At 36.3% G+C, this 22,922-nt stretch overlaps 1 non-coding gene and 1 pseudogene across 1 annotated transcript; both read right to left on the reverse strand.

Annotated features, from left to right (window-relative positions):
- Positions 1 to 10,537: 10,537 nt before the first annotated feature.
- Positions 10,538 to 11,626, reverse strand: LOC127218152 (26S proteasome regulatory subunit 7-like; annotated as a pseudogene).
- Positions 11,592 to 11,698, reverse strand: LOC127218153 (U6 spliceosomal RNA). The gene has a single exon (XR_007834157.1). It is a non-coding gene; the product is annotated as a U6 spliceosomal RNA (small nuclear RNA).
- Between the last annotated feature and the right edge of the window lie 11,224 nt (positions 11,699 to 22,922).

The following is a 22,922-nucleotide window of genomic DNA, read 5'->3' on the forward strand; positions in this document are numbered from 1 at the left end:
TTGTGGAGGACTGCTGATTACAGGCTTGCTCCTCATAGATTCATTAGCTTGCTTTCTTATAGAACTTAGTACCACCAACCTGAAGGTGGTCCCACAATGAACTGGTCCCTTCTCCATCAAATACCAGTTAAGAAAATTCCCTGTAGGATTGCCTACAGTTCAATATTATGGAGACATTTTCTCAATTGAGATTCCTTACTCTCAGTTGACCCTAGCTTGTGTTAAGGTGGCATAAAAATAGCTAGTACAGTATATATTTAGTTCACTTTTAATTAATAGGAATAAAAAAGGTTAAAAAATAACAAGAGCTCATGTTTTTATTTTTACTAGTGCTAGCATATTCATATGCTTTATAAAATTATATTATATAATTCCACATTTCAAACCTCTGATGATGACTAACAGTATTTCCCTGTTACAGGTTAAGGGAGTAGGCTCAAAGAAGATACTTCATCCAATGTCATCTCCCTAATAAGTGATACATATTAGGCTAGGAATATGAATGTCGAAAATTTGCACTGATAACTCTTACCTTCCCATTTATGTGACAGTTGCACACAACATTTTTATTTTATTTCGGCTATAATTAAAATGTTTGGGAAAACAGCAATGCTGTATTTGTGTTTGAAAAAAAATGCCTTGGTTCTTGTGATTCTCCTTTTTTAAAGTGTAAGAAAATAAATAATCCTCAATAAAATCAGAGGTATAAAGAACAGATCCAGGAAAAGGGCAACTAAAATTTCCTCCTACGCATATTCCTCCTTGGAAAGTTTCCAACCCTGTTCCCAGAACCATAGCCTCCTTGGAGCCCTCAGGGTATGATCCTGGAGTTTGCAGATCCTCACAGAGTTGCCCTTCAACCCTGGAGCTATCACTGAATTGAAATCACAGAAAGAATTATTGATTTCTTCTAGCAAAGAAAGAGCACATCCAGAAAGGCAGCTCATTAGTCTTTAGCAGAGCATAATTATGTTTCCAACTTGACAGTTGGAAAGGACTTACAGGACAGTCAGAAAGTATCTACTGTGTGCAGTCTAAGACTGTCAGTTCACCAAAATAAGTCATAACAAAAGTTGTAATATTTCTGAGATTGTTTGCATAGAAGTCTGAGGAAGTGATCAAATTTGAGGAACACTGACAGTTGATCCTTAGTATTTGCCACACCTCAGTATTGTCAATGTGTCATGGAGGGCCTGGAGGATTCCTGAAAAGCTGCTAACCTTCATCCCATGTGACAAGGCTGAAGAAGCTGCTTTCTGACTGTTGTTTCTTTGGGACCATTCCCAGCCCCAAACATTCAAATTTGATCTAAAATACTTAGCCTTTAAGGCTAAGTAATCATTTACAGTATAATAATAAAATAAACAGGTAAAACAACAAAATATACAAAATGAAGAAATAACTGGTAGAACTTAGGTTCTGAGCAAAGTTTGGGAGAAAGAGAAATCAATGAAGATAAAGAATGCTTTGTGTCTTCAGATTTTATATAGAAGAATAATGGTTGCAAATGTGCTTAACAATGCAGATGCTGGGAGTTGTGTGTGGGGAATGGAGTTTGTATCAAGAAAGCACCAAAGGGAAGTTACCCAGCAGGAGGCAGGAAGCCTGCAATATTAGGATGGTTGTATTTGAACTAACTCATATCAGAAAAACTACATTGAAAATTTTGTTGTTTGTTTGTTTTGTTCTGTTTGTAGTGGTAGTGATTGAACTCCCCAAGGCTTTGTTCATACTAACCTAGCACTCTAAAAAATTAATCTGCCCTACTAGCTCATAGTTTAGTTGCTAGAAACTATGTTTGAGAAATGAGAAACATATTGTGATCTATAGTGGTAATAATTGAACAACAAGATGAATATACTTGATATGAATAAACTACATTTTACAACTATTGAAATGGTGCATTAGTTCTCTTCATGTCACTATAATAAAGAACTCTAGAAAACAGAAACTTGAAGAGAAAATATTCATTTGTCTTATACTTCTATGTTATATTCTATCACTAAGAGAAGCCAGGGTGGGAACTCAGTCAGAAATTATGGAGGAACGCTGCTTTCTGGTGTACTCTCTGGATCATCCAGAGGTTCATGCTTATGCAATTTTCTTAAATACTCCAAGATTAACTTCTCAGAAACCACAGTCATCAAAGTGGGTTGTGCCTTCCTACATAAATTAAGACAATCAAGATACTCTTCAGAGGTGTTTTCATGGACCAACCTTATAAAGTTGAGACATTCTTCAGGTGATTATAGACTACGTAAAGTTGACACTTAAGGCTAGCAAGCATGTTCTATATTCTGTCAACTTGATATACAAACATATGACTCTAAGTGATACTTCTTCTTTCTTTGTCTATGACATGCCAATATCATAAAACAATCTCAAACCAGCATTGTCAAGTGTGTGCGTCCTCCAACTGCCACCATCTTCAGACCTAGCTCTGGACCTAGAGCTCATGAACAAACTTGGCCTGACTGAGATTCAATCAAGCAGATCAATGGTGTAACTCCTATTATTTACCTCCATTGCTGGCCCTAACTAAGGCAAGCTCATACTTGATACAAAACCAAGGTAGTCCATATGCCCAGATAACTGCAAAATTCAAACTATATGAAAGGCCAAGATAGCAAAATTTAATCAAATCCACTAGTCATATAGAAATATTCTCTAGTAAGAATTGCCTACATGAACTTTAGGATACAGTATTTAAAAAAACAATAAAAATGGTATGAAATAATTCAAAGAATTTAAAGAAGACATAAACAAGTCATTGAAATTAAACAGTAGAGGACAAAAAAAGAAATAAAAGAAAAACATCTGAGTAGTGTACAAGAACACAGAAAGGCACAGTTGAATGAAACGAAGACAGTTCGGGATTTGAAAACTGAATACAGTGAAAATATATAAATATTTAAAAGAATTCAAGATGAAAATAGGAAGGGATTGAAAATCTCACTAGCCTAATTAGAAAACACATGGAAAACCATACTAAGTAGAATAGATCAAGTAGAATATTGAATATCAGGACTTGACCATAATATAGAAGATCGGGCCCTGAAACAAAGAAGATCATAGAATAAAACATTCCTACCAGTCAGTAGTGGTGCAGGCCATTAATCACAGCACTTGGGAATCAGAAGCAAGTGGATCTCTGTGAATTTGAGGCTATCCTGGTCTACAGAGCAAGGTCCAGGATAGCCAAAGCTGTTATACAGAGAAAGACCTGTCTTGAAAAACCAAAAATAAAAAGTTACCCAAATTAAAGAAAGACATACTTATACTGGTACAGGAGGCACACAGAATACCAATAGAACACCACAAAATAAATTACCTATGGCATGTTCTATTAAATACATTAAACACACAAAACAGTAATAGAATATGAAAAGCAGCAAGAGAAAAATTGAAGTCACATTTGAAGAACATAACAAACTGATTTCCCAATGAAAACAATAACATGTAAAACAGGTTGGAGCAATATACTGCAAGTTTTTAAAGACCACAAATCCCAATGTAGTATATAACACCCAGAAAAACTATCAGTCATAGTGGAAGAAGAAAGAAAAAAACTTTCCATGATAAAAACAAGCTAAAAGAATTTATGGCAATCAAACCAACCTACAGTGAATACAGAAAGCAGTAAGTCAGACTGAAGAGAAGAGTAACTGTAGCTAAGAAATTGTATAGGAAACAAAAAATTGTAGTTATTTAATTAAAGCTACAATTAAGAACACAAACTAGGAGAACAAAAAAACAAAAACAGAAAGCTAACCCCAACAAAATGACTGCAGCCAGTGATTCCCTTTTAATAAACACCTCTGAGTCCAATGAGCTCAATTTCCTAATCAGAAGACATTTATCTGATGTCTACAAGTAACTCATTTTAGCTTTATAGTCAGGAACCACCTTAAAGTAAAAGGATGGAAAGAAAAAGTATCCCAAGCAAATTGGACTGTGAAGTAACCAACAGGTGTTACTATCTTAATATCTGACAAAATAGACTTCAAATTAAACAAATGAAATGAGATAATGAAAGACACTTCATTCTAATCAAGGGAAATTTTAGTCAAGAATGAATCACAATCATAAATGTATACACACTAAAGTCTGATGTACCCAGTTTTATGAACAGTGTACAGTTGGAGATAAAGACACAAATTATCCCAACTCAGTAGGCGTTTCAATAGCAGCTCACTTTTTTCAAGAGGTAAGTTATCTGGATAAAAAAAATAAACAACAAACAAAGGGAGAAACAACAGAATTAAATAAAATCATATACCAAATGAGCTTTATATTTGGTTATTTATCAATGCTTCATCCAAATACCAACTAATATATATTCTACTCAACATCTCATAGAAGAGACTCCAAAATAGATAATATCCCAGGGCACAGAGCAAATTCAGAAAACTGAAATAATTCCACACATGCTCTCTTACCAAAATACAATAAAATTTACAGTTAACAGCAAATGAATCTCACAAAAAAGTCATGGAGATTACTGAATGATTAATGTATCAATGAAGAAACAAAAGAACAGTTTGAAAAAAACACAACAAAACCTCTGTAACACAGTAGAAACAATCCTAATAGGGTAATAGGGACATTTTTCCTTCTTTGTGTCAATATAAAAAATGAGAAAGAACACAAATAAATTTCTTAATGATGCAACTCATGTATTTGGGAAAGTGATAAAAAAGAAAACTGAGCCTGAGACCAATAGATGGTAAAATATAAATAAATAAATAAATAAATAAATAAATAAATACAAAGAAAACAATTACTTAATCTAAGATCTGGTTCTTTGTGAAGATGAATTAGCACAATTAGCCAGAATAAAGAGATAACCCAAACTAACATGATCAGAAATGAGAAAAGTTAAAAAGATGCAGAAAAATTCATAATATTGTAAAGGAATTCTTTTAAAACCTATACATCATTAAGTTAGAAAGCCTAAAAGAAATGGTCAAATGTGTAAATTCATCCAAACCCACAAAAGGTAAGTAAAGAAGGGACAACAATTTAAAGACCACCTATAAGAAACAGATAGATTGAAACTGCTAAACAAAACAAAACTATGAAACCAAGGAAAGTCCATCTTCAGATTCACTTCACAGAAAAATTCTCTCAGATTTCCAAGAACGATGTACAACCAAGACTTAAATTTTTGTTTGAGGCGATGGTGTTTTGTTTATTTTTTTAAGTAAGAAAGAAATAGAAGGAGCTTTCCTAAACACTTTCCACAAAGCCAATTTATTTAATCTTATAAGAAAAGCTTGCAAGGACACAACAAAAAAGGAAAAAGAGAAGGTTGATATCTATGATGAACATGTGTGACTTATCCCAGGGTTTATCTGATGGGCTGGTTCAACACAGGTAAGATGATAAGCATATAAATGGATGTAAAGACAAACATCACATGATCATCTCAATAGAATCATAAAAGGACTTTGTCAAAATCCAATATACTTCCATGAAAAAATGTCCTAGAATTAAGACTAGAGGGAGCATATCTCAACATAACAAAGGCTGTATATTACGAGCATACAACCCTAAAAGGAGAAAATTTTGGGGCAATCCCATTAAAATAATACTGAGACAGGGCTATCTACTACCCTCATTCCTTCTCAACAGAATGATCAAAGCACTAGTTACAGCAACAAGACACAAGAAGAAAAATAAATAAATAAAAATTGATATGAATAGGAAATCAAATTATCCTTATTTGCAGATGATATGATATCATACTTGAAAGATCTGAAAAGCTCCAGCAAGATATGTCTATAAGTAATCAAAGTTTTCAGCTAGTTGTGGGATACAAAATCAACATACAAAACTCAGTTTCTTTATACCAACACAAAAACACTGAGAAAATGAGCATGAACACATCACCGTTGGAAAAAAAGATACCTAGGTAATGCTGGGGAAATGCAATGTCTACATTGAAAACTTTAAAACTCTAAAGGTGGAGAATGACAAAATACCAATCATAGGAAGACCTCCCACTATCATGGATTCACAGAAAAATCAAAAAATAAAATCATTAAATTGATGGACCTCAAAAATATTATTCTGTTTGAGGTAACCCAAACCTATAAAGACAAACAGCAAGTGCTTTCTTTTATTTTGGATGTTAGCTCTGACTTTTCTTATCCATGTATATAACTTAAAGCAACTGTAGATAACAAGAAAGTAAAATGTGTCTATGGGGCAGAGGACAGAAACAATAGAGAGGAGAACAGTTGATCACAATTATTATGAAGGGGAAAACATGTTAAGACATGCAGAGAAGACTTACCTGAGAAGGTAGGAGGGAAGGCAATATAGAGTGTAAAGGGAGGAAGGAAACAACCCTCAGAATCTTTGAACAAGGCTCAGGAAATTGTATTGCTATTGTTACTTAAAATTATATGATAATGATATATACATATATATGAGAATGCGTTTTTAAATGAAGTTACATCATTTGGGGTAACAGTGCTCCCCCATAAAAGCATAGACTATCAAAAATTCAATACTAGCCATGGGAAACCTTTCAAGTCAGGGGAATACAAAAGGCCCCTTCTCCCAAATAATTAGGGTATTACCATTGCTTTTTTGCCTTCCAGGAAAACAAGATAAGTTCCTATTCTTAAAGACATCACACACTTGGGACACAGAATTTGGAATAGCCTGTTTTTCTTTCAAAAGAGAGGGGATTATCATAGAAAGCCCCAACTGGTCAAACTAAAAAGATCAACTGACCTGTGGGGTTCTGGTCTTTAACTAATACATTTACAAAATAGCCCTTCCATTTAAGGCTGAAGGATTATCATTAAAAAGGGGAGGGAAAACTGAAAATGTTAGAGGCTGAGGACAGTTGCTGTAAAATAGCCTTTCCTTTTAAAAGAAAAAAAAAAAAACCTTAAGAAAAAAATAAAGGGAGGGAGGGAGAGAAGGAAGGAAGGAAAGAAGGAAGGAAGGAGAGAAAGGGAGGAAGAAAGGAAAAAAGTAATAGGCTCAGAAGGGGTTGGTGGTTGGGCTGAATATGAAGGGAGTTGCTTGGAGAAGTGGGAGGGTGCAAATGATGAAAATACATTGCACAAAAATGTTATTAAAATCACAAACTGTAAAACTTAGAAGTTCCCATCATTTTTGTTTTATAAAAATTTCTCATGTTTTGAAAAGTTTATAGTCTAATTACAGATCCACAGTCCTTGCTACAAAACTGTTACACACATGCAGAGAGCCAAGGTTATTCACATTCAGCTCCCTAACTCTTGGTCCAGAGCCCATGAGCTCCTAGGAGCTCCTATCATCTCTCTCTGTGGGTTTCCCTATCCTGACCTTGATCCCCCTTGCTTGTAAAATCCCACCTCCCTTTCTTCATCAGGACTCTCAATTACTGACACTGTGGATGTCTGCATCTGTTTCCATCAGTTACTGGATGTAGATTCTCTGATGATGATTAGGGTAGTCATCACTCTGATTACATGGGAAGGCCAGCTCAGGCACCCTTTCCACTATTGCCAGGGTTCTTAGCTGGGGTCATCCTTGTGGATTCCTGGGAATTTCTCTAGTACCAGGTTTCTCCCTAACCTGGAAACAACCCCTACTATCAATATATCTCTTTTGTGTTTGCAATTCTCCTAGCAGTGAGATCAGGACCTGTCCCTGGCAAATTTAGGTGGCTTTTGGGAACTTGTTCCCCATGCTTGATTATTTTGAACAGCCTTGATACAGAGGGAGGAGCTTGGTCCTGCCTCAACTTGATATTCCATGCTTAGTTCACATCCATTTGAGGCCTGCCCCTTTATGAACTCAGGAAGAGGAGTGGATGGGGAAGGGGTCAGATGGGAGCTAGAAGGGGAATGGGAGGAAAGAAGAGAGAGGAAGCTGTGGTTGGTATATAAAGTAAACAAAAAAGTTAATTAAATAAAATATAATAAAAAACTAAACAAACAAATAACAACAACAAAAATTTGAAGCCCTGCAAAATAAAACTACATTTCATCCTTTCTTATTCTAAATAGGAAAAACTCCGAATAAGAATAATCAGACTTTAGCAAATCCCAAATCAACCAGTGTGTCCATGGAGCCTGTAGCTCAATGTTGAGCATCTGGGTCTCACTCATGCAGTGTTTTGGCTCAAAAGACATTGGATAATCCCATTTCTCTAGCTGTACCATCTACAGCATACATGCTTGTCTCGGGCTTAGAGCAGGTACACTCCACACTTGCTTCTATTCTTTTGTTGTACACTTCAGTATCCTGAGTTGTCTACAGTAACTGAGGAAGCAACTCCATGGATGTCCTTTAAGAACTTCTCTGCTGATATTTAGCCTTGGTCAGCTTCAGTGTCAGCTTCTGGAAATACTTCCCAGAAGATTTCACCTCAATTCTGCTGATCTCTTATAATCACAGCAGATTTTTCAGTCTAGTTGACTAGCATCCATTGTCCCAAAGATGAACAGTTTTCACATTAGTAATACTGATCTCTTGTTAGGGAAGCTGTTTCTCTCTCTTTTTTTCTTTATTTTTTCATTTTATATACCAACCCTACTTCCCCCTCCCTCCTTTGCTCCCACCCAACTCATGTCCCCTCTTCCTACACCCTATCTACTCCTCAGAGGGGATAAGGACTTCCTTGAGGAGTCAATAAAGTCTGCCATACGTCTACATCCCCTCAACATCCCTGAACAGTGCTAACTGGAGACCAAGTATTCAAATTTCTAAGAAAATTGGGAACATTTCTTGGTCAAACCACTACACATAATTTTAAAGTCTTCACATGGCCTGTTTTACGTAATCATTACCATAACCCAGTAAAATTGCTATCATTATTAGTATTTTATGACTATAAAAAGTGATTAGAACTAAAGAAAATAAACTAGTAAAAGATCACAAACCAGTGAGATACAAAGGTAGAATTATATCAAGCCAGGTTTTCCAATATTAGGTATTATGAAGATAGAAATTGCTATTTTTGAGAGTTTTATATACAAGTACTACAGTCACATCAATTCCATTCTTCCTCTCCTACATCCAACTCCTCCCATGTTTCCCTTACTCCCTTTCATGTTCTTGCCTTGTCTTCCATAGTTATTATTGTTATATAAACCTGCTTCTTTTTTAATTACATTGTTTAAAAATGTTAACTCTATATGGGATTATGATAGCAGCAATTGAAGACCAACCACTACTGTGGTATGTGTGTGTGTTGATTGTATGTACATTTGTTTAGAGATAACCACTTTGGAATAGATAATATATCAGTAATTTCTTTCTTGGAGAAAACTGGCTCTCCCTCTCTTGACAGCCATTGATTTCTAGTAACTCCTCTACTAGGATGGGAACTGTTGAAAATTCCCCGATACACATTGGCATTTCAGCTGGTGTTGTGATTATTTAGTCACAGAACTTGAAGTCCATATTGCTGAAGATACCAAACAATTTAGACAAAAGGACTCAAAGGAACTGAGTTAAAATTAGCCATAAGTTTCCTTTCTAAAGGCTAACTCTCATAGTTTCAAAAAATGCTAAGCAAACTGCCAAAGAAGTAAAACAGTCCTACCTAGCTGTGTAAACTATGTGGCATTTTTACCTTGAGAGTCACCCACAGCTGTCTAATTAACATGGTCCACTTCATATGATGAAACTCATACCTGGTACAATAAACCTAGCCAACTGTCAGTGGAAAGAAGAGGTCATAAACTTTAGAGGAGAATTTATTACTGCTATGTTCCTAAACTATAGTTTCTGTGTTCTAAATATTTTTACACACAGAGATATGTGTAGTCTTCACTCCTCATCAATGCCACTTTTGGCAGAAGATGAAAACCACAAGAGAAATCTACAACTAGTTAAAATATGTAGAATAAGTGACTGTGGGGTTCCCAGGACCAATAGATTCATCTGTATCACAAGCCCTAAACCTATGACTTATGGAACATAATGGAAAAAGAGGTAGAAAGAGTCTAAAGCTAGGCAATGTTTTCTACATGTGACAGGGTTTCAGTATTTATGGTAGTGCACCAATATGTTTGCCTAAAGAAACATATAAACATTATGAATACTCCCTATGTTGCTCACACATATTAACCTTTCACACAGGTGAGAAAATAAAATTCCATAGTTTCATAGAATTTTTGTCACATTACTTTTGCTTAATTGACAGTAAGCACTGATAATATAGAATTTTAGAGGAGTACCAGAAAGTTCTGGTATTAAATTTTTCTCCTTTTTTTGACAACTTTTTGAACCAAAATTTTATTTAAAAAAACCAATAACCACAGTACAGTTCTTATTTTTGTCATGGTTGTGTCTTACCTATAACACAGATTTATTCTTCAAAGTATGGAAGTACTCTTCATTTCTTTGCATTGTTCCTGTTATTTATTTAATTACCTTGGCCACTGTGTATAATTTAATTTTCTTTAAGCTGAATTTGCATGCCATTATCATAATTTTAATGACACAAACACTTGCAAGTTTATTTGATTCATAATCACTCATGGGAAATAATATCATATTTTATTTTTTTAGGAATTTTAAAATATTTTATTTTTGTGAGGTGGGAACAAGTTACCCAAGTGCAGGAAGTTCTCATAGCCTCTGGGGATCAATTGTATGTCATATAGCAGGGGGTAGCGCTGAATTTGGCATAAGACTTGATGACCTTATTTATGGCTTCCAAGAAGTCCTTCTCTGTAGCAATTTTTCGCCGTGCTCGGATTGCAAACATACTGGCTTCTGTACATACACTTATAATTTCCGCCCCAGTGCTGTTTGAACACAGTCGGGCCAGCAGTTCAAACCTAATGTCTCTTTCAACACTCATTGAGCGAGCATGAATCTTAAAGATGTGAGTCCGACCTTCTAAATCAGGTAAGCTAAACTCAATCTTTCTGTCCAAACTCCCTGGCCTCATCAGCGCTGGATCCAAAGTATCAGGTCTGTTACTGGCCATCAGAACTTTGATGTTGCCCCAAGGATCAAAGCCATCCAGCTGATTGATCAGTTCCAACATGGTCCTCTGCACTTCATTGTCACCCCCAGCACCATCATCAAACTGCGCCCCTCCAATGGCTTCAATTTCATCACAGACAATAAGGCAGGCTATTTTTGTTCTGGCAATATTTCTGTACAAGCTCGGACCCAATAACTCGAATGAAGCAAGCGTCAGTCCTATTAGCAACTGCCCTAGCACAGAGTGTCTTGCCTGTGCCCGGGGTACCAAACAGCTGCACACCCTTTGGAGGCTCAATCCCAAGGTTAACAAACCTCTCTGCATGGAGTAGAGGGGTTTCAACTACTTCTCTCAGTTTCTCAATCTGTTCCTTACAGCCACCAACATCACTGTATGTAACGTCAGGTTTTTCTTCCACCTGCATCATGGTAACTGTTGGGTCAATCTTAGAAGGTAGTGGAATGTGAATTTGGTATTTATTTCTGTCCACACCAACTCTCATCCCTTCTTCAGTGTCAGTAGGTGCCACCTGATCACTGAGATCCACCACAAACTTGGCAAACTGATTCACATTGATAATTTGGGATCCTCTGAATCAGCATTGATTATCTTTGTACACCTTGCAACCTGTAGTGGCTGTTCAAAAAATATGTAACGCTTCACAAATTTGCGTGTCATCCTTGTGCAGGGCCCATGCTAATCTTTTCTGTATCGTTCCAATTCTAGTATATGTGCTGCCGAAGCGAGCAGGAGAAATTGTATTTTAAATATATATATATTATTTATTTATTTTCCAACTCCACCACTGTTTTCTTCCTTCTCCTCCTAGTCCTTCCTCATCTCCCTTTCCCCTCTTGATCCCAATCTATTCCTCCCCTGTTTCTCTTTAGAGGTGGACAGGCCTTCCATGGTTATCAGCAAACATGGCATATCAAGTTGAAGGTTGAACAAGGCAATATAGTATGAGGATAAGGGTCACAAAAGCTGGCAAAAGAATCAGACAGCCCCTGCCTCTACTATTAGGAGTACCACAAGAAGAACAAGCTATACAACTATAACATATATGCAGAGGGCCTTGTCAGTCTCATTTAGGCTCCCTGGTTGTCTGTTCAGTCTCTGTGATCCCCTATAAACCCATATTATCTGATTCTATGTGTTTTCTTGTGGTGGTCTTCATTCCTCTGACTCCTACAATGCTTCCCCCACCTCTTCTGCATGATTCTCCAAGATCCACCAAATATTTGGCTGTGGATCTCTACATCTGTTTCTGTCAGTTGCTGGATGAAGCCTCTCTAATGACAATTGGGCTAGACACCAATCTATGAGTATAACTTAATATTATTAGGAACCATTTCAGTGACTTTTTGTCAGTAGTGTTTGATTCTATCCTACTAATTAGTAGGACAAATTGTAGGTTGAAAGTTATGTGGCTCAGTTGGTGTCCCATTTCCTCAGTTGGAAGTCTTGCCTGGTTACAGGAGATGGCCAGTTCAGGCTCTGTATTCACCATTGCTAGGAGTCTCTAGTTTTAACTCAAAATTTTAATATTGAATATGTTTGGCTTCTCATATACTAGAAAATACAAAAAGAAAAAAATACCTTGAGGAATTCTCTAAATTACTTGACCTGTCTACTAGTCAATTCCATGGTTCATTCCTTTGTGAATCTACATTTAGAAAATTGTTATCTTTTGCAGAAACAAAATACAAGAAATGTGAAATTTATATAAAAAGGAAAGATAAGTTCAAAGATGATGTCAGTTAAGAATTCAGTCTCAGTTGGCATTGGGAAACATGTCTGTAATTCTAGTACTTGGGGAGGTAGGGCAGGAGGCTCATCAGTTCAAGACCATACTTGTTTATATACTGAGACCCTGTTAAGTTATGTGGGCACAACAAGCCTGAGGCCACAACCACAATCTGACCACAGCTTAGTCATCCATTTTCATTATGGCAAACATTGATAGAACATATACAATATGCCACTGTTACAATAAGTGCAGGGGATTTGAGACATCTTACAAACAATTTTTATTTTTGCTTTACTAAAGAAAGATAAAAGTACAAACAGGAAAACTGACTTAAGTTTTAAGGTCAGGTTTATAAATAGCAGCCAGAGACATGATTGAAAATGAGCCCATTGATTTCTCAAGTCTGTGTTCTTAGTTACTCATCCCAATGCCTCCTGAATAATGAACAGCTGCTCTACTGGTTGATTCCAGAAGAGACTTCGTGAAGGCTGAAGAGTAGTCAGTAGTCTATTAGTTGTATATTATAAACATGCTATATAATTCTGCCACTTCCATGCTGTGTGACTTGGAAATAGTTGTTAAACTACTCTGCTTTGTGTCTAACCAATTAAAATGAGTGCAGTTCTTTTTGTCCTCATTTATTTCAAATGATAATCAAATATGAAAGGTGATTTAAGGATAAATGAGTTGATGCTAAAAGGGAAGGGAGAAGAAAAACTGAGGTTAGTGTTGTAGAGTTTGGGGTTTGTCATAGAATTTATGTATATCTAGAATGCCATTTGTCTAACTTGTTTCCATTGGGAAACATTTTAGTAAGTGTTCATCCTTAAATGGGACATCTATATCAACCCCCAAGGTTCAGGGAATATTACAGAAGGTAGAAAGAATGGAAAAACTGTAGGATGGGGAGACATGTTTGTGAAATGTTATCTTTTGGTTATGATGTAGCCATTTTACTCAGCTCACAGTAGCTGGGGTTACTGGCACAACATTAATATTAAGCCAGTAAAATTCCAGCATGGATGGGAGAGAAGGTCACAAGAGCCTATTACTAATTAAGGAGCTCTTTGCAGTTGGTAGGCATTGAAAGAGGAAAATCATTCTTCTTTGGGAGTATTGGTCACTGCTAAGTTGCCCATGCCTCAGCAGGCTGGATCCATGCCTATGAATTTATGGGCAACATTATTTGGATTCAGTAGGTTAAAAAACTAATAAGTAAAAGCAGAAAAAGAAAAAAAGAAAAAGGAAAGAAAAGGACCTGGGAGGGAGATGTGTTGAATGGAAACTTGCATATATATGAACTACGTGAGACATAACAAAATTAGGAAAGCCTTCTCTGAGATGATACTATTTAAGATGAAACTTGAAATATAATGATATTCATGACAAGATTTGTGATACACAGAAGGAATGGTAATTATAAAGGCGCTTAGAGTGACAAGCATGCTTGAGATGGTTGATAAATCGGCAAAAGTGGCCAGGGTGGAGGGATTGCAAGTGTAAAAGGTTACAAGGAACCTGACACAACAATTGAAGGACATGACTCATCCTGTTATTACTGCCAGTGGGTGGTGGCGAGGTCAAAATGTTTCACTCATCCTCTCATTATACCCAGAGGTGAGAGATCCATCTTTATTCTTGGTAACATGAACTTTTTAATTCTTTTTGAGATTTCTTTAGATACTGACATGGCCAGAAGAAGGTAGCATATTACTGTTCCCCAGATGACCACCACTGATATCTTGAATGGAAACATATCTTGTTATTTCAAGATAGTAGTTAATGTTCTGGCCTTTCACAAAACTTCCAGTAACAATCACTAGCAGAGCTAAAGTGAGAGGAATGCTCTGTAAATATGTGGCAAGGTGAGATCCAAGTCTCCTTCAGAGTTTTTACTGATACCTCAGAGGGATGCAAGTAGTGACAAAGTCTCCAGATGTTGCATTTGGCCTTGTTTGGTAGTAGCCTGGTAGGACAGAAAACGGTATGTCATAGGAAAGTAAGAACATAGGCCTTGATGCCCACATCACACTAACTTACAAGCAAGGGTAGAATAATATTTTTTCTATATTTGGCTTAGATAGTACAAATATTACTTATGATGAAGCTATTTGACTTGGTTGCCCCCTTCTTTACATATTACCTTGAAAAAGCAAACAGTCTTTCCTTGAGGACTTTTATGGTCTGTGATCATTGAAATTTGTGTTTTTGGCTTTACTCCCACCCAACCTTCACCATATAAGCGATATGGAGGACTTAGTTGGATAAACATTATGCTTCCTAATTCCTGTCATTGAGAGGCATCCATGGAATAGTGGAACATACTTAAGTCTGAAGTACATATAGACTCTAACTAAAATTCCAGAACATTGTTTAAAGTCATATAATTTTCAGGAAAAAAATCATTAAATCTGTCAGAACTTTAGTTTTCTTCTTTATAAGATGAATATAACCAAAGGCAACTACCATCTCTATCATGAGGTTTTGGTTCAATACACATGTAGGTGTCAACTACAAACAGTATCCTTTTTTTTTATTACTGCTGTGAGAAACACAATGATCAAAAGCAACTTTGGAAAAGAAAAGGTTTGTTTGGCATACATGTTTAGATCCATCATTGTGGGAAGTCAGGGAAGGAGCAATATTAGGTACCTGGAGGTAGAAATTGAATCAGAGGCCATGGAAGAATGTTTCTTACTGCCTTGCTTTCTATGCTTTACTCAGTTTATTCTCTTCTATGACTCTAGCACCAACATAGTATATTAGGATCATTAACTGTTAATAGAGAAATGTCCCATAACCTTGCCTACAGGCCAATCTAAGAGAATTTTTCTCAACTGTGGTCCTTTTTCAGGTACTCTATACTGTATCAAAATGATAAAAATTTAATCAGTACACTAACCACCACATACTAATACTCCATTTATTCTTGGTAACATGAACTTTTTAATTCTTTTTGAGATTTCTTTAGATTCCATTTTACTTCCTGGTCACTGTACTACTACTGATAAAGAAGTTATTAATGAATGGAATCTGATAGCATTAGAAGCCACAAGCATGTATGCTTGGTCGATGACAGTCATGCAGCAGAGCAAGTTCTCTATGTAGGAAGCCATTTTATTCAGACAAATGCACACAATATCTCAATACTCATATATACATTATTTCTAAATACTTGAAAGGCTAATTTCTAGGTATACAGAAACTTACCAGTCACACTGAACATAACTAAGTAGTGTTACTAGCCCAGAAAAATGCAAGTGTCCCTAGTCACTAATAAAATGATTAATAACCCTCTAAAAAATCCCTGTTTGATGCTTTGATGATTTTACTGCTCCTATCCATCTGTTCAGGGATCCAGTTTCCTCATGTCCTTCCAGGGTAGAGTGGGAGTTCATTGCCCTGTGACTAGCACAGGCACACAGTGACCTCAACTCCACAGCAAACAAGGTTACTGTTCACATATTAACCACTTCTGTGCCTCCATCACTATGCATACATTTGTGCATTTAATCTTCTTCACTATAGCAGTATGCTAATTTAATCAAGTGAGAATATAAGACCTGACATGTTTTCTTACATCCAGAAACAGGACAGTTTCTTAAAAACTAGTTAAGTAGTGTAGGAAAGAGGGAAGGAGAGAGAGAGTAGGAGAGAGAGAGAGAGAGAGAGAGAGAGAGAGAGAGAGAGAGAGAAAGAGAGATTACAGACTCAGCAGAGGCAATGAAGGTATATGGAAAGTTTTTAAATTGACAAGTAAAACGGTGAGCTCAAAGATCAGTGATCATGAAATGTTTTTAAAATAGCCTTATTGAGCATTTTATATAATAAAATTCATCCATTTCAAGTGTGCCTGTCCACATTTATTTATTTGTTTGAAAAAGGGTCTCTCTGTGTAGCCCTAGCAGTCCTAGAACTCACCTTCTACCAGGAAGGCTTCTAACTCAGAGATTCATCTGTCTCTGCCTCCTGAGTTCTGGGATTAAATGTGTATGCCACCAACATTCGACTGCTTATCTGCAATTTTTTGGTTGTGAGCCTAGCCTTAATGGCTGAGCCATCTCTCCAGCCCATTGTCTGCAATTTTTTAATAAATTTACTGAGAAGTGCAGCTAGCACATAACATTTTATCTTTTAAATAAGATCATGTATGACTATTACTAAAATTTAGTTGTTTCTCTTGTACCCATTACCAAGAGATCATTAATTTACCTTCTCTCCCCATTAGCTTACACTGCATGAATATTAATTAAGCAGAATTATGTAATATGTATATTCTGATACCTGGATCATTTCACTTAATAATATTTGAGAATAAATACTGACATATCATTTATAAGAATGCCAATTATTTTTAATTGTTTAATAACTTACATTGTATTACAATAACTTTATTAATTTATCAGCTGATAAAATTTGGATCTCAGTTAATTTTGAACATTATAAACAGTATAGCTGAATGTACTTAGTCAAGGTATTATGTGTACATGTTTTTAATTATCTTAAGTATTTGTCGATGAGTAGATTTGTTGAATCATGTGATAACTGAAACCTCAACTTTAAGAGGAACTGCCAGACTGTTTTTAAAAGGCCATAGCATTTTAGAATCCCACCAATAATGTATGGATTTTCTCCTTTTCTCACATCCTTGTCAGTATGTATTTTATTAGGATTAGACATTATCTGGGATAGGAAGAAATTTAATTTGCCTGGTTTTAAATAACATTATCATAGTAAAGAACATTTCAAATTAAATGCTAGTCCTTTAGCAGTCCCTTGAATCCAATAACATTGTAAACAAAAATACAGACCAAACAATGGAAAGCAATGTTCTTAAGAGGCAATATTACCAAAGGTCTAGTGTGTGTGTGTGTGTGTGTGTGCGTGCGTGCAAGAGAGAGAGAGAGAAAGAGAGAGAGAGAGAGAGAGCATTTTCCTGTTTTTAAAACAGTATCAACTAATGGGAATTTGGTTCATTCCTCTGAATATATGCACACAGTCTTAAGACTTCATAAACCTGTTTAAGAATTATAAGCTTAGAACACAAATTTGGCCTGTGTATCTGCAGCCAGACAAGAGTATAAATGTCATAAACAATTCAAAAGCAGGATAATTTAGACTATAACTCAGATCTCCTGGGTTACAAGTCAGAATGTCGGTGGCCCTGATGCTACACCTAATGATTAGAAACACATTTCTTTCTGTACTGACTGAGCAGACACAACAAAACAACTGAATGAGTCACCCCAGTTCTCTGAAACAGGAGTAATAAACAAGACACTTGGATGTACATCTTTTATTGATTCATATGAATTGTTTGCAGATATCATAAACCAAACACAACTTATGAGTATCCACACATGCATCTGGCTCAAGATTTAACAAAAATATCTTATAAATAGCTCATTTTAAGGAAAGTAGTAATTAAAAACTACCTATATTAAATACAAAACACCAAAGACCTTGGTAATAAATTGAGTAGGGGTGGGTATGAGGGTGACATCTCAGTGTGTTAAGGATGTTTGTTGGGGAGAGTGATGTAGTGCTGACATTTTTACTTAACCTGATATTAAGACCCTTAAAACCTAAAATCTTTCAAAATCCCAGTGAAAGTCTAAGTGGAGGAAAAAACTGAAGACTGAAGCCTGACTCATATCCACTAAACATCTACTTCAGCCTTGCAAACAAAATCAACTTCCTTTTGCTAGTTCAAATATATAAAACTGAACTACTGTCCAGGCTCAGAGTTATGTTGAATACAATTTTAATGGATTCTTCTATTTACTTAAATCCCCAAGTAGAAGACACATAAAAACATAGTACACAATGTTGTCCCACTTTATAAGGACACTACTTGAGCAAACATGCAAATATGAATTTGGCCATGGCCAAATATCAGTTATAAAGAAAGAAAAGCATCCCTCACTTCTACTCAAAATAACTCAGAAACCAAATGAAAACAAAACTTCACCTTATTCTAATTACCATTTCCACCTGTTACATTTAAGGAAATTGGAACCACGATGATTTTTGTTAAGAACTTATAATGACCTTGCTATGTACAACCACAGTGTCGTGGGATGCCTGGCTCATTTAATCACATTGTTTTGCTGTGCTATCATCGCAATCCTTCTCACTGAGAAGCAGTGATATACTTGCGTTTGAAGCAGTGCTAGGCACATGGTGACCTTTCAACAGCTGGAAACTACTTAAGCTGAATCCACCTCAGACTGAATGTTAGTTCTTCTCCACTAGAAGTATTGATATGACTAATGAAGGTTGGTAAGATAAGAATAAATGTCCCAGAAAAAAAGTACAGTGAGCCCAAAGACCAAGGTCTAAATGTTGGCTCACACATATTTGCTAATGCTTACATGAGATCAGGTTGCCTGGTGAAGGCTTGTGATTCAATTGCTTCTGATCCCCTGCCAAGTACAATGGGACCTTTCAGCATTTTTCTCCCATGCTTTTAACACACTTATCATTGATTTGACCTTAAGGTCCTTAATCACTGTTTGTGGATGACCTGTTATTAAAGATACACTTAACAGAATCCTAAAACCAGAAATCTTGTAGAGAATAATCTCAGTTAAAGACAAAATCTGGTGATGAAGGCCACATTTTACCTTAACCACCAAGCACTTGTAGGATAGAAACTAGCTATACAAGATTCAGAATGAGATAATAAAAATAATATAATCTCTAAGGTGACTCTTGTTTCTATCTGCTAAAGCCATAATCAGCATTCAAAATGTACCAATAGACAGCACACTAGGCATTGAACTGAGATGTCAAAAGAAATACCAATACCTTGGGGCACCTTTTACATCATCACTTAACTAACCCTAAATAGGTTGGGGTTATCTTTAGAGGTCTGTATGGAGAGCCCAGATATAGGAAAGCAAAAATTGGCTTTAAAAATGATCCTTGGGGATCCTGAAAAAAAGTCAAAATTCAGCCTGGCTTCCCATTAGGGGTGGAGAAATATAGAACTTCAAATATTACATAAGGCCCAAGAGACCCATATGAAACTTCCTTTTTGTTTTATATGCTGTAATTCAGGATCTGCTCTTTGAATATCCACTGGACCTTCCATCAGACTCAGAATGCTGTTTGTCTAAGGACCCAAGAGCAAGCAAAAAAAAATCTAAACAGTATTTAAGAGCTAGTAGTAGGAAAGGTGAGAATGGCCCTAAGATGAACTCATATGATATTTTCCTATGGAAAACACTGCAGCTTCAGCAGCACCAGCAGATTATGGGATCTATTGCATTTCTTGGTGGCGAACTTGCTTGCTTTATTTCCTTCTTTACTTCCACCTTTTCCTTCCTCCACCAATCTCTTTCTTCTGTAATGCTAGGATCAAATCTAGGACCTTGTTCATGCTAAAGGCAAATACTCCATTACTAACTAAATTCCTATCCCTTCGGTTTTTGAGAAAGAATGTTGCACTGTTATGCAAACGTGCCTCAAAATTCTTGTACTGCTGTCTGTGCCACCTTTATATTAAGAAAATACTTGTATGCATCTATTCCCTGCTCTTCATAGGGGATTGTCAAATGGGGAAAATGACTGAAAACATTCTAGCATTTCTCTGCACCAAGATTTCAATGACTAACCCCTTCACTGCCTATACCAAAGTCTGTATAAAGTGTCATGGGGATGACAGCTGTGATGTGAATACTGTAAAGTGCAGCAACCATATTTGTAGTAAATCTTAACATCTTAACACATCTTAACCAGGATAATTGTGCTTATATTTAGTTTGTTTTCAATAAATTAAATAAATTTTCAATAAATTAACTCATACCAGCATTATGGACAGCAAACACTACTTCCAAACCAAAAGATCCAGTTGCTTTAGTCATTTGACCACTTTTCCCCACCTAAACCTGGACCACTATGAGGGCATAGTCATCAAAACCAGTGGCTCTTTTTAGACATAAGGGGATACTTAAAAAAAAATACATGATGCCCACATCTATGTCCTGAGGGTCACATCTGCCATGTTCCACCAAAAGGTTATGGAGAAAAAGGTTTCAGTTCATGCTGAGAAGCATGTGAAACTGGAGATTCAGGCTTAAGGGAAATGAATAGACTATCCTTTAAGTTAAAAAAGCACCAATTGGTCCCCTTTGCTCCTCAGTGCTCTACTCCTGCACCTCACAGTCAAGACCTGACTGCAAGGGAAAAAGGTAACAAAAATGGAAAGAATTTTAAGGAAAGAAAAATTTTAAATCTAAAAGACACTAAATTGCATCCCCCTAAAGAGTGTTGGTAGCTTAATCTTTGAGAATGGAGACTCCAACAAACATGTGGGCTTCAGAGCTATCACAACTATAGAGGTCTAGGACATGAGTTGTAGAATCAAGGCTTCAGGCCTCCCTCATCTTCCTCATGATATCTCTATATCTATATATCCTCTCTTTCTCTCTCTGTGTGTGTGTGTGTATGTGTGTGTGTGTGTGTGTGTGTGTGTGTGCGCGCGCGCGCACGCACGTGTATCTGCATGTGTAGTTGGAGAGAGAGTCAAAGCAGAAAGCTAAAAGGGAAAACATTTCATTTTTCTGTCTGAAGTAGTAGGTAGATGTCAGTAGAGTTCTGTAAAGCCCTTTCTTCAGGCCTACCTGCCAAAAATATAGTCAGGAAAAATATACAGGAAGGAAAACACAACTTTGCTCATCATTATCCCCACACCCCACACCTCTATAATTAATTAAAGAGAAAAAAGCATTCCCAGCAGTTCCATGGCTGTGGATTCTGGGTTCCCAGGCTAAAATAAATAAACAAAAAATGCTCAAGGACAGTCTTGAGAAATGGTGGGGATTTAACCCTCTGTTAGGATGGAGTTCTGTATATCCCACTTTTAGAGTATTGGTTATTGTAGGGCCTACATCCCAGGTCCATGTTATTGTTGTTGAACAGAAGAAGAGCAGGAAAGTCCAGTAATAACTGCTGGCAAGGTTGCCAAGAGTGAAAGAGACCTAGAAAAAGAGCAGAGTAAGTTAGAATCCTGTAATGCAGTCTCATCAGCACCCTCTTTTCCCTTTACTGTAAAAGTTCATGGTTAGACCAGTGACTTAGGACACAATAGCAGAAATATATCACCTGCCTATACAGATGACGAGTCTATTCTATTCCAAATTAGCCAAAGGACTTGTGCTGAAACTGGGTTAAGTTATAAATACTATGTACTTGAGAAAAACCAAAAATGATGCTCTCTAGACAGACATTGTTTTTAGTTCTCTCACATGGCAGAGAAATCAGATGTGTTGCCAAAGGAATAGAACCAGAACTCACAAGTGAGTATGAGGTGCAATTTTGCTTATTATGCTGAATTTGAATTTTTCAGTCATAGCTGTACTATACATTGGGCAGTTATGAGCTCTCATTCACTGCCATATATGAATAGGAACTATATAAGCACTTGATGAAATAGATTGGGCATCTTTGATCCAAAATTCAAAGATTCAAAATCCCAAATGCTCAAAACTTTATAACTGTTTGACATGACACCATAAGTGAAACATTTCATACTTAATCACATGTGATGACAGATTATACTAAAAATAGCACCTTCAGGATATGTGTATAAGGTGTACATGAAGCATAAATATATTTTGTGTATTTTTCTCAAAGAAAAATACATATGCACATACACAATGCACAGAACATATATATGTATATATATATATATATATGTGTGTGTGTGTGTGTGTGTGTGTGTGTGTGTGTGTGTGTGTGATATTGAGATATCATCCATCTATAATGGGACTGCTAATTCTGGGCTCTAGCCTAGTTTTGAGATTGGGTTGCTCTATGACTTTAAGTAAATCATTTTTCTTCTCTGTGGCTCAATTCCTGCCTGTTAAAAATGAGATTAGCATATTTCTGATTTGCCTACCACACAGACATGAAGTTATGAAGTTCAGAAAACAATGTAATGAATATAGGACAAATTTGTAATTTGTGGTCAAATGCAGGGAAAGGAAGGAAACGTCAGCATAGTGTAAACATCTCTCATGGATACATTCTAAAGGACACTCACATGTGTTTTCGTTCAATCCTCACAACAATTTATGAGCAGAAGACTGCCTGAAAGAGTTAAAATGATTTCCATGAGCTCATAGGCTCTTCAAGAACAGGGGTTCATCCGAGTATAGACCTGCATGTATGTACAATACTGTGCTGCTTATACCCATTAAAGGAGAAAATGGAATATGA

This window comes from Phodopus roborovskii, unplaced genomic scaffold, assembly GCF_943737965.1.
Source record: "Phodopus roborovskii unplaced genomic scaffold, PHOROB, whole genome shotgun sequence".
In the NCBI taxonomy this organism is placed as follows: domain Eukaryota; kingdom Metazoa; phylum Chordata; class Mammalia; order Rodentia; family Cricetidae; genus Phodopus; species Phodopus roborovskii.